Source organism: Oncorhynchus nerka, linkage group LG16 (genome assembly GCF_034236695.1).
Source record: "Oncorhynchus nerka isolate Pitt River linkage group LG16, Oner_Uvic_2.0, whole genome shotgun sequence".
NCBI lineage: Eukaryota > Metazoa > Chordata > Actinopteri > Salmoniformes > Salmonidae > Oncorhynchus > Oncorhynchus nerka.
The window spans coordinates 27,604,661-27,616,468 of record NC_088411.1 but is presented as its reverse complement, the minus strand read 5'-3'; the positions used below and the strand labels follow the sequence as shown (position 1 = coordinate 27,616,468).

Sequence of the window (11,808 nt, the reverse complement as noted above, 5' to 3'; positions counted from 1 at the left end):
GCAGGAGGCCTTTTGCCTTTTGGTAGGCGGTCATTATAAATAAGAATTTGTTCTTAACTGGCTTGCCTAGTTACCTAAAAATCAGCTGAAGGATGGTGTCCATTTTTGGTCAGTGTCAGTGGGGGAACAGGAGAGCGGAGGGATGTTGAGAGGTGGACCCTCAGTCTGCTGCTCTCTCCATTTGCTGAGACTGACCACAGATGCAGCCACCATCATCCCAGTAAAATACAACTATTTAAATGTATGACGACGCAGCGGTGCTTCACAGGTAATACAACAACAGATCTATTACCAGTTTGATCATACAGCCTACCTTAATGTTTTAAATATAATTAATAACAAATGTCCAGAACATCAGTACACTGGCAGGGCAATTCAAGCAAAGCACAATATGCAGTGATAATGTATTGGGCCTATAGCTTACTGCTCAGACCTCACTGCTACAGTACAGTTTTTAATTGGTTAATGTTGCATAGGCTTACGTTTTTTAAGTAATGTTAAAAAAATCTAGGCTTACATTTTGACTCAGAAAAGGTTGGTGACCACTGTTCTGGAGTTTTCCCTGTTAACACTATCAACGTTTCCCTTTACTGTGGCAATTGTGATCTTTTCAACGCAATATTAGACACTTTCAATACAGCATATCGAAACAAAACGAGTTATGCAAGAGATTGTTTTGTAGGCAGAACGCATCAGAGTAGGATTTTATTGCATTGACATGCACGACTCAGCGGATACTCTACAGACCGGTGCAGTTTAACCAATCAGAGCTGTAGTAGGCCTATATGCAAATTAATAATTTCCATACATGGATCTGCGCTATTTACAGAACTGGTACGCCATCCAGCTGGTGGCGGTAATGCACCATTAACATTGGATGCCAACCGCCGTTAAACCCCATCGAAGAAGAAGACTTTAAACTGGCCGTGAGTAGATGTGCTCGTTTTGAGATCAGAGCGAGAGCTGCATGTAGCCACATGTGCACATTTTGTTCAAGTTATTTGCTAGTTAGTGAGTTATTAGCCCAGTTATAGATACTTTGTATTCAGCCATAGAGGACTGAATGCTTCCTACAAGAGCACAACACATGTACATTTCTAGACATCTTTGAAAAGCAAGTCAGGTAAAGGGCTTTGTTTTGTCTTAAATGGGCAGTGTTGTATTTTGAGACGGGTTTGAATAAGCTAAGTAGCCAAAAGGCAAAGGGTAACATCATTTGTCTGATTCTCTGTAGTAATGGTATGGGAATAATAATGCATTTGATTTTTTTTTTTGTGCATCAAACAACACTATATTTTCAGTGACCTTGTCTGAAGGACAAGACCTGCATGTTTTTTTTCCATTTTTCATTCAATGTAGGCCTACATTGATCACCACACGTTGGCTGCTACTGTAGGCTGAATGATAGAACAGCTATTTCCATGTTAAAATATAATGGGATGCATTTTCTCCATTGATTGTGATGGTAGGCCATTCTGGTAGGCCTACATTATAATCAAATAGCCACAGTAGTCTACTTGGCCACTGTTAAAACTGTAACTTAAAACGGGTACAGTCTCAGTTTTCACAGTAAACGCTCGCTGGAAGTTGCACAGAATTTCACAACGTTCAAGTTTGTGCTCGGCAGACCTGAAATTTGCTCAGTGATGGAAAAAAATGGAGGGAAAATTGGTGTGGTGTATACCTGTGTATAGCCTCCACTACACAACTGGCCCTTGTGTTTTGCAAGAAATGCACTCTCCTACATGAGTGCGCTGGTATTATGGTTGCTGTCCTTTCAGAATCACAAACCTGTCACATACTGAAGACTTATAGGTTCACCACTGTGCTAACCTGTCACACACTGAAGACTTATAGGTTCACCACTGTACTAACCTGTCACACTGAAGGTCTATAGGTTCACCACTGTACTAACCTGTCTCACTGAAGGTCTATAGGTTCACCACTGTACTAACCTGTCACACTGAAGGTCTATAGGTTCTCCACTGTACTAACCTGTCACACTGAAGGTCTATAGGTTCACCACTGTCACACACTGAAGACCCATAGGTTCCCCACTGTACTAACCTGTCACACACCGAAGGTCTATAGGTTCACCACTGTACTAACCTGTCACACACTGAAGACCTATAGGTTTTCCACTGTACTGACCTGTCACACACTGAAGACCTATAGGTTCTCCACTGTACTGACCTGTCACACTGAAGGTCTATAGGTTCACCACTGTACTAACCTGTCACACTGAAGGCCTATAGGTTCACCACTGTACTAACCTGTCACACTGAAGGCCTATAGGTTCACCACTGTACTAACCTGTCACACTGAAGGTCTATAGGTTCACCACTGTACTAACCTGTCACACTGAAGACCTATAGGTTCACCACTGTACTAACCTGTCACACTGAAGACCTATAGGTTCACCACTGTACTAACCTGTCACACTGAAGACCTATAGGTTCACCACTGTCACACACTGAAGACCTATAGGTTCACCACTGTACTAACCTGTCACACACTGAATGCCTATAGGTTCACCACTGTACTAACTTGTCACACACTGAAGTCTATAAGTTCACCACTGTACGAACCTGTCACACTGAAGGTCTATAGGTTCACCACTGTACTAACCTGTCACACTGAAGACCTATAGGTTCACCACTGTCACACACTGAAGACCTATAGGTTCACCACTGTACTAACCTGTCACACTGAAGGTCTATAGGTTCACCACTGTACTAACCTGTCACACTGAAGACCTATAGGTTCACCACTGTCACACACTGAAGACCTATAGGTTCACCACTGTACTAACCTGTCACACTGAAGGTCTATAGGTTCACCACTGTACTAACCTGTCACACTGAAGGTCTATAGGTTCACCACTGTACTAACCTGTCACACTGAAGACCTATAGGTTCACCACTGTACTAACCTGTCACACTGAAGGTCTATAGGTTCACCACTGTACTAACCTGTCACACTGAAGACCTATAGGTTCACCACTGTCACACACTGAAGACCTGGTTCACCACACTAACCTGTCACACTGAAGGTCTATAGGTTCACCACTGTACTAACCTGTCACACTGAAGACTTATAGGTTCACCACTGTCACACACTGAAGACCTATAGGTTCACCACTGTACTAACCTGTCACACTGAAGGTCTATAGGTTCACCACTGTACTAACCTGTCACACTGAAGGTCTATAGGTTCACCACTGTACTAACCTGTCACACTGAAGACTATAGGTTCACCACTGTCACACACTGAAGACCTATAGGTTCACCACTGTACTAACCTGTCACACTGAAGGTCTATAGGTTCACCACTGTACTAACCTGTCACACTGAAGACCTATAGGTTCACCACTGTACTAACCTGTCACACTGAAGGTCTATAGGTTCACCACTGTACTAACTTGTCACACACTGAAGACCTATAGGTTCACCACTGTACTAACCTGTCACACTGAAGGTCTATAGGTTCACCACTGTTACACACTGAAGACCTATAGGTTCTCCACTGTACTAACCTGTCACACACTGAAGGCCTATAGGTTCACCACTGTACTAACTTGTCACACACTGAAGACCTATAGGTTCTCCACTGTACTGACCTGTCACACACTGAATACCTATAGGTTCTCCACTGTACTGACCTGTCACACACTGAAGACCTATAGTTTCACCACTGTACTAACCTGTCACACTGAAGGTCTATAGGTTCACCACTGTCACACACTGAAGACCTATAGGTTCTCCACTGTACTAACCTGTCACACTGAAGGTCTATAGGTTCACCACTGTACTAACCTGTCACACTGAAGGTCTATAGGTTCACCACTGTACTAACCTGTCACACTGAAGGTCTATAGGTTCACCACTGTACTAACCTGTCACACTGAAGGCCTATAGGTTCACCACTGTACTAACCTGTCACACACTGAAGGCCTATAGGTTCACCACTGTAGTAACTTGTCACACACTGAAGGCCTATAGGTTCTCCACTGTACTAACCTGTCACGCTGAAGGTCTATAGGTTCACCACTGTACTAACCTGTCACACTGAAGGTCTATAGGTTCACCACTGTACTAACCTGTCACACTGAAGACCTATAGGTTCACCACTGTACTAACCTGTCACACTGAAGGTCTATAGGTTCACCACTGTCACACACTGAAGACCTATAGGTTCTCCACTGTACTGACCTGTCACACACTGAAGACCTATAGGTTCACCACTGTACTAACCTGTCACACTGAAGGTCTATAGGTTCACCACTGTCACACACTGAAGACCTATAGGTTCACCACTGTCACACACTGAAGGTCTATAGGTTCACCACTGTACTAACCTGTCACACTGAAGGTCTATAGGTTCACCACTGTACTAACCTGTCACACTGAAAACCTATAGGTTCACCACTGTCACACACTGAAGACCTATAGGTTCTCCACTGTACTGACCTGTCACACACTGAAGACCTATAGGTTCACCACTGTACTAACCTGTCACACTGAAGGTCTATAGGTTCACCACTGTCACACACTGAAGACCTATAGGTTCACCACTGTACTAACCTGTCACACTGAAGGTCTATAGGTTCACCACTGTCACACACTGAAGGTCTATAGGTTCACCACTGTACTAACCTGTCACACTGAAGACTTATAGGTTCACCACTGTCACACACTGAAGACCTATAGGTTCACCACTGTACCAACCTGTCACACTGAAGGTCTATAGGTTCACCACTGTACTAACCTGTCACACTGAAGGTCTATAGGTTCACCACTGTACTAACCTGTCACACTGAAGACCTATAGGTTCACCACTGTCACACACTGAAGACCTATAGGTTCTCCACTGTACTAACCTGTCACACTGAAGGCCTATAGGTTCACCACTGTCACACACTGAAGACCTATAGGTTCACCACTGTCACACACTGAAGACCTATAGGTTCCCCACTGTACTAACCTGTCACACACTGAAGGCCTATAGGTTCACCACTGTACTAACCTGTCACACACTGAAGACCTATAGGTTCACCACTGTACTAACCTGTCACACTGAAGGTCTATAGGTTCACCACTGTACTAACCTGTCACACTGAAGGTCTATAGGTTCACCACTGTCACACACTGAAGACCCATAGGTTCACCACTGTACTAACCTGTCACACACTGAAGGTCTATAGGTTCACCACTGTACTAACCTGTCTCACTGAAGACCTATAGGTTCACCACTGTCACACTGAAAACCTATAGGTTCTCCACTGTACTGACCTGTCACACACTGAAGCCCTATAGTTTCACCACTGTACTAACCTGTCACACTGAAGACCTATAGGTTCACCACTGTACTAACCTGTCACACTGAAGGTCTATAGGTTCACCACTGTCACACACTAACCTGGTTCACTGTACAACTGAAGAAAGTCTATAGGTTCACCACTGTACTAACCTGTCACACTGAAGACTATAGGTTCACCACTGTACTAACCTGTCACACTGAAGACCTATAGGTTCACCACTGTCACACACTGAAGACCTATAGGTTCTCCACTGTACTGACCTGTCACACTGAAGGTCTATAGGTTCACCACTGTACTAACCTGTCACACTGAAGGTCTATAGGTTCACCACTGTACTAACCTGTCACACTGAAGACCTATAGGTTCACCACTGTACTAACCTGTCACACTGAAGGTCTATAGGTTCACCACTGTACTAACCTGTCACACTGAAGGTCTATAGGTTCACCACTGTACTAACCTGTCACACACTGAAGACCTATAGGTTCACCACTGTACTAACCTGTCACACTGAAGGCCTATAGGTTCACCACTGTCACACACTGAAGACCTATAGGTTCACCACTGTCACACACTGAAGACCTATAGGTTCCCCACTGTACTAACCTGTCACACACTGAAGGCCTATAGGTTCACCACTGTACTAACTTGTCACACACTGAAGGCCTATAGGTTCACCACTGTACTAACCTGTCACATACTGAAGACTTATAGGTTCACCACTGTACTAACCTGTCACACTGAAGGTCTATAGGTTCACCACTGTACTAACCTGTCACACTGAAGGTCTATAGGTTCACCACTGTACTAACCTGTCACACTGAAGGCCTATAGGTTCACCACTGTACTGACCTGTCACACTGAAGGTCTATAGGTTCACCACTGTCACAACTGTTCACCACTGTACACACACTGAAGACCTATAGGTTCCACTGTACTAACCTGTCACAAGAAGGTCTATAGGTTCACCACTGTACTAACCTGTCACACTGAAGGTCTATAGGTTCACCACTGTACTAACTTGTCACACTGAAGGCCTATAGCTTCACCACTGTCACACACTGAAGACCTATAGGTTCTCCACTGTACTAACCTGTCTCACTGAAGACCTATAGGTTCACCACTGTACTAACCTGTCACACTGAAGGTCTATAGGTTCACCACTGTCACACACTGAAGACCTATAGGTTCACCACTGTACTAACCTGTCACACTGAAGGTCTATAGGTTCACCACTGTCACACACTGAAGGTCTATAGGTTCACCACTGTACTAACCTGTCACACTGAAGGTCCTATAGGTTCACCACTGTACAACACACTGAAGACCTATAGGTTCACCACTGTACTAACCTGTCACACTGAAGGTCTATAGGTTCACCACTGTACTAACCTGTCACACTGAAGGTCTATAGGTTCACCACTGTACTAACCTGTCACACACTGAAGGTTCACCACTATGAGGTTCACCACTGTACTAACCTGTCACACTGAAGGCCTATAGGTTCACCACTGTCACACACTGAAGACCTATAGGTTCACCACTGTCACACACTGAAGACCTATAGGTTCACCACTGTACTAACCTGTCACACACTGAAGGCCTATAGGTTCACCACTGTACTAACCTGTCACACTGAAGACCTATAGGTTCACCACTGTACTAACCTGTCACACTGAAGGTCTATAGGTTCACCACTGTACTAACCTGTCACACTGAAGGTCTATAGGTTCACCACTGTCACACACTGAAGACCCATAGGTTCCCCACTGTACTAACCTGTCACACACTGAAGGTCTATAGGTTCACCACTGTACTAACCTGTCACACTGAAGGTCTATAGGTTCACCACTGTACTAACCTGTCTCACTGAAGACCTATAGGTTCACCACTGTCACACTGAAAACCTATAGGTTCTCCACTGTACTGACCTACACTGAAGACCTGTTTCACCACTGTACTAACCTGTCAACTGAAGACCTATAGGTTCACCACTGTACTAACCTGTCACCACTGTCACACACTGAAGACCCATAGGTTCCCCACTGTACACACTGAACCTGTCACACACTGTCAACTGAAGGTCTATAGGTTCACCACTGTACTAACCTGTCACACTGAAGGTCTATAGGTTCACCACTGTACTAACCTGTCACACTGAAGACCTATAGGTTCACCACTGTCACACACTGAAGACCTATAGGTTCTCCACTGTACTGACCTGTCACACACTGAAGACCTATAGGTTCACCACTGTACTAACCTGTCACACTGAAGGTCTATAGGTTCACCACTGTCAACCTGTCACACTGAAGACCTATAGGTTCACCACTGTACTAACCTGTCACACTGAAGGTCTGGTTCACCACTGTACCAACCTATCACTGAAGGTCTATAGGTTCACCACTGTACTAACCTGTCACACTGAAGACCTATAGGTTCACCACTGTACTAACCTGTCACACTGAAGGCCTATAGGTTCACCACTGTACACACTGAAGACCTGGTTCACCACTGTCACACACTGAAGACCTATAGGTTCACCACTGTACTAACCTGTCACACTGAAGGCCTATAGGTTCACCACTGTACTAACCTGTCACACACTGAAGGTCTATAGGTTCACCACTGTACTAACCTGTCACATACTGAAGACTATAGGTTCACCACTGTACTAACCTGTCACACTGAAGGTCTATAGGTTCACCACTGTACTAACCTGTCACACTGAAGGTTATAGGTTCACCACTGTACTAACCTGTCACACTGAAGGTCTATAGGTTCACCACTGTACTAACCTGTCACACTGAAGGTCTATAGGTTCACCACTGTCACTGAACCTGTCACCACTGTCACTGAAGACCTATAGGTTCACCACTGTACTAACCTGTCACACTGAAGGCCTATAGGTTCACCACTGTACTAACCTGTCACACTGAAGGCCTATAGGTTCACCACTGTACTAACCTGTCACACACTGAAGACCTATAGGTTCACCACTGTACTAACCTGTCACACACTGAAGGCCTATAGGTTCACCACTGTACTAACCTGTCACACTGAAGGCCTATAGGTTCACCACTGTACTAACCTGTCACACACTGAAGGCCTATAGGTTAACCACTGTACTAACCTGTCACACTGAAGACCTATAGGTTCACCACTGTACTAACCTGTCACACTGAAGGTCTATAGGTTCACCACTGTCACACACTGAAGACCTATAGGTTCTCCACTGTACTGACCTGTCACACACTGAAGGCCTATAGGTTCACCACTGTACTAACCTGTCACACTGAAGGTCTATAGGTTCACCACTGTCACACACTGAAGACCTATAGGTTCTCCACTGTACTGACCTGTCACACACTGAAGACCTATAGGTTCACCACTGTACTAACCTGTCACACACTGAAGACCTATAGGTTCACCACTGTACTAACCTGTCACACACTGAAGACCTATAGGTTCACCACTGTACTAACCTGTCACACACTGAAGGCCTATAGGTTCACCACTGTACTAACCTGTCACACTGAAGGTCTATAGGTTCACCACTGTACTAACCTGTCACACTGAAGGTCTATAGGTTCACCACTGTACTAACCTGTCACACTGAAGGTCTATAGGTTCACCACTGTACTAACCTGTCACACTGAAGGTCTATAGGTTCACCACTGTACTAACTGTGGCACTGAAGGTCTATAGGTTCACCACTGTCACACTGAAAACCTATAGGTTCTCCACTGTACTGACCTGTCACACACTGAATACCTATAGGTTCTCCACTGTACTGACCTGTCACACACTGAAGACCTATAGTTTCACCACTGTACTAACCTGTCACACTGAAGGTCTATAGGTTCACCACTGTACTAACCTGTCACACTGAAGACTTATAGGTTCACCACTGTACTAACCTGTCACACTGAAGGTCTATAGGTTCACCACTGTACCAACCTATCACTGAAGGTCTATAGGTTCACCACTGTACTAACTTGTCACACACTGAAGACCTATAGGTTCACCACTGTACTAACCTGTCACACTGAAGGTCTATAGGTTCACCACTGTACCAACCTATCACTGAAGGTCTATAGGTTCACCACTGTACTAACTTGTCACACACTGAAGGCCTATAGGTTCACCACTGTCACACACTGAAGACCTATAGGTTCCCCACTGTACTAACCTGTCACACACTGAAGGCCTATAGGTTCACCACTGTACTAACTTGTCACACACTGAAGGCCTATAGGTTCACCCCTGTACTAACCTGTCACATACTGAAGACTTATAGGTTCACCACTGTACTAACCTGTCACACTGAAGGTCTATAGGTTCACCACTGTACTAACCTGTCACACTGAAGGTCTATAGGTTCACCACTGTCACACACTGAAGACCTATAGGTTCTCCACTGTACTGACCTGTCACACACTGAAGACCTATAGGTACACCACTGTCACACTGAAGACCTATAGGTTCTCCACTGTACTGACCTGTCACACTGAAGGCCTATAGGTTCACCACTGTACTGACCTGTCACACTGAAGACCTATAGGTTCACCACTGTACTAACCTGTCACACTGACGGTCTATAGGTTCACCACTGTCACACACTGAAGACCTATAGGTTCTCCACTGTACTGACCTGTCACACACTGAAGGCCTATAGGTTCACCACTGTACTAACCTGTCACACTGAAGGTCTATAGGTTCACCACTGTACCAACCTATCACTGAAGGTCTATAGGTTCACCACTGTACTAACTTGTCACACACTGAAGACCTATAGGTTCACCACTGTACTAACCTGTCACACTGAAGGCCTATAGGTTCACCACTGTCACACACTGAAGACCTATAGGTTCACCACTGTCACACACTGAAGACCTATAGGTTCTCCACTGTACTGACCTGTCACACACTGAAGACCTATAGTTTCACCACTGTACTAACCTGTCACACTGAAGACCTATAGGTTCACCACTGTACTACCTGTCACACTGAAGACCTATAGGTTCACCACTGTACTAACCTGTCACACTGAAGGCCTATAGGTTCACCACTGTACTAACCTGTCACACTGAAGGTCTATAGGTTCACCACTGTACTAACCTGTCACACTGAAGGTCTATAGGTTCACTACTGTACTAACCTGTCTCACTGAAGGTCTATAGGTTCACCACTGTACTAACCTGTCACACTGAAGGTCTATAGGTTCACCACTGTACTAACCTGTCACACTGAAGGTCTATAGGTTCACCACTGTACTAACCTGTCACACTGAAGGTCTATAGGTTCACCACTGTACTAACCTGTCACACTGAAGGTCTATAGGTTCACCACTGTACTAACCTGTCACACTGAAGGTCTATAGGTTCACCACTGTACTAACCTGTCACACTGAAGACCTATAGGTTCACCACTGTCACACACTGAAGACCTATAGGTTCTCCACTGTACTGACCTGTCACACACTGAAGACCTATAGGTTCACCACTGTACTAACCTGTCACACTGAAGACCTATAGGTTCACCACTGTACTAACCTGTCACACTGAAGGCCTATAGGTTCACCACTGTACTAACCTGTCACACTGAAGGTCTATAGGTTCACCACTGTACTAACCTGTCACACTGAAGGTCTATAGGTTCACCACTGTACTAACCTGTCTCACTGAAGGTCTATAGGTTCACCACTGTACTGACCTGTCACACACTGAAGACCTATAGTTTCACCACTGTACTAACCTGTCACACTGAAGACCTATAGGTTCACCACTGTACTAACCTGTCACACTGAAGGCCTATAGGTTCACCACTGTACTAACCTGTCACACTGAAGGTCTATAGGTTCACCACTGTACTAACCTGTCACACTGAAGGTCTATAGGTTCACCACTGTACTAACCTGTCACACTGAAGGTCTATAGGTTCACCACTGTACTAACCTGTCACACTGAAGACCTATAGGTTCACCACTGTACTAACCTGTCACACTGAAGACCTATAGGTTCACCACTGTCACACACTGAAGACCTATAGGTTCTCCACTGTACTAACCTGTCACACACTGAAGGCCTATAGGTTAACCACTGTACTAACCTGTCACACTGAAGGTCTATAGGTTCACCACTGTACTAACCTGTCACGCTGAAGGTCTATAGGTTCACCACTGTACTAACCTGTCACACTGAAGGTCTATAGGTTCACCACTGTACTAACCTGTCACACTGAAGGTCTATAGGTTCACCACTGTACTAACCTGTCACACTGAAGGTCTATAGGTTCACCACTGTACTAACCTGTCACACTGAAGGTCTATAGGTTCACCACTGTACTAACCTGTCACACTGAAGACCTATAGGTTCACCACTGTCACTGAAGACCTACTAACCTGTCACACACTGAAGGCCTATAGGTTAACCACTGTACTAACCTGTCACACTGAAGGTCTATAGGTTCACCACTGTACTAACCTG

At 45.0% G+C, this 11,808-nt stretch overlaps 1 protein-coding gene across 2 annotated transcripts in view; it reads left to right on the top strand.

Annotated features, from left to right (window-relative positions):
• Positions 1–958: 958 nt before the first annotated feature.
• The window catches only part of srbd1 (S1 RNA binding domain 1), a 132,734-nt gene continuing 121,884 nt past the window's right edge, over positions 959–11,808 (top strand). For both annotated transcript variants that reach the window (XM_029685327.2, XM_029685325.2), the window contains exon 1: positions 959–1,123. The gene's annotated coding sequence lies outside the window, so the exon portion shown is untranslated. The remainder of the gene's footprint in view (positions 1,124–11,808) is intronic.